The 1,638-nt window shown below is 30.5% G+C and overlaps 1 long non-coding RNA gene across 1 annotated transcript; it reads right to left on the bottom strand.

Moving 5' to 3' along the window:
* Positions 1-621: 621 nt before the first annotated feature.
* On the bottom strand, positions 622-1,083 carry LOC145798697 (uncharacterized). The gene is made up of 2 exons (XR_014340119.1): positions 975-1,083; positions 622-878 (listed from the first exon to the last, which is right to left on the bottom strand). It is a non-coding gene; the product is annotated as an uncharacterized LOC145798697 (long non-coding RNA).
* Positions 1,084-1,638: the final 555 nt, after the last annotated feature.

The raw sequence follows: 1,638 nt of genomic DNA, 5'->3' as shown, positions 1-1,638 counted from the left end.
GGTTGCCGGATTGGTCGCGGGAAGCTTGTCAGGGAAGGTATTGGCGACTAAAATATATTTAGTTGCCAAAAGTCCTATAAATGGTGACTAATATTTTTAGTCGCCAAAAATCTTATTTTCTGCTACTAAAACTTTGGTCGCCAAAACTTGAAGTATCTACGGCAACCAAAGTTTTAGTCGCCAAAGGGTTTTTTTTTTTTTCATCTTATTTTTTTTTTATTTTTTTCATTTTATTTTTTTTAGCTACTAAATTCTTAGTCGCCTAAAGTCTACTTTTATTTTAGCTACTAAATATTCAGTAGCCAAAATTTTTTTCTTCATTTTATTTTTATTTTTATTTTTAGCTACTAAATATTTAGTAGCCAAAAGTTTTTTTCCATTTTATTTTTATTTTTAGCTACTAACTATTTAGTTGCTAAAAATATTTACTTAATTTTTGGCTACTAATTATTTAGTCGCCAAAAACATGATTTTATTTTATTTTTTAATTAATTTGTCCACAACATATATATATTCCATGCAACCTGTATCATATATATATATATATATAACAATACATCTATTATGAATCAATCCGCAATTTGCATCCATTTCATTTCCAACCATCCAAAAAAGAATAACTTTTAATGTCAAATTCCATACAAATTAAGTATATTCCAACCTAAAATAATAATATTATTCCATACAAAACAGAGAATTAGAACAAAACATGTCCTCCGTACACAAATATATTCACTACCACGCCAAACATATTCTCTAAAGAAGATATCTTTATTGCTATAAAGTGAGTTGATAATGATGTCCATAAGCCGAGGCACCTCAGCCTAAAATTCAAACTTCTCTGCATTACTGTGGAGTGACCTCTTGGACAAGTTTCCCTAAACCACATAATTAGAAAACTAAACTTTGTAAACAAATAACTGCAGAGATGGATTATTTAAAATAAAATAAAAAAAAGATTTCAGTGAAGATACCTTTGGCTCTTGGAATTGCAGCAGCCCTGCATACCCATACAACAAAAGAAAATAAATTCAGCCAACCGTCACATTTGCGCCTTCCTCTGCATTTGAATTTACAAACTAAGACTACATAAAATTTAATTCATAAACATTGAAACTTGATTTTCAAGATTTGTTACAAAGCAATGAACCTCCCTCCTAGGTTCATGATTCAAGAGCAATACACCACACACTCAATATGACTTTAAACTAAAACTTTTACCAACAAAAAAAGAGGACAAAACTATGTAATTCTAAACTGGGTGTTTTATGTACTACAGTTTTTAGGTTTGTAATGTAACGCTTGCTTCCTTACTTGCTACGTAAAATTCCTAACAATCAACAAAATCCTGAAACAAAAACAATAGTAAAAAACAAAACTTTCTGCCCAAGAGAGATAAATTGCAATTTTGATTTCAACAAGGGATGTGAGATTAACTATTAGTAGACATAAATGATAAAATCCCCAAAATGATAGTAATTGGTTTTATAGCGATCCTGGTTTTTCCTCTCCTTATTTATTGTATTCCGGACTCGGTTCTGTGGATGTGTTGTTGTCTCATTCTCATTTTCATCCTTTACTCTTTGTATTTGAGTCTTGGATTGTGTTGGGCGTGTTTCGAACAGGTTGGTTGAGCTT

Source organism: Camellia sinensis, chromosome 9, assembly GCF_055761805.1.
Source record: "Camellia sinensis isolate YWXY chromosome 9, ASM5576180v1, whole genome shotgun sequence".
Classification (NCBI taxonomy): Eukaryota; Viridiplantae; Streptophyta; class Magnoliopsida; order Ericales; family Theaceae; genus Camellia; species Camellia sinensis.
This window is presented reverse-complemented; position numbering and strand designations above follow the sequence as displayed.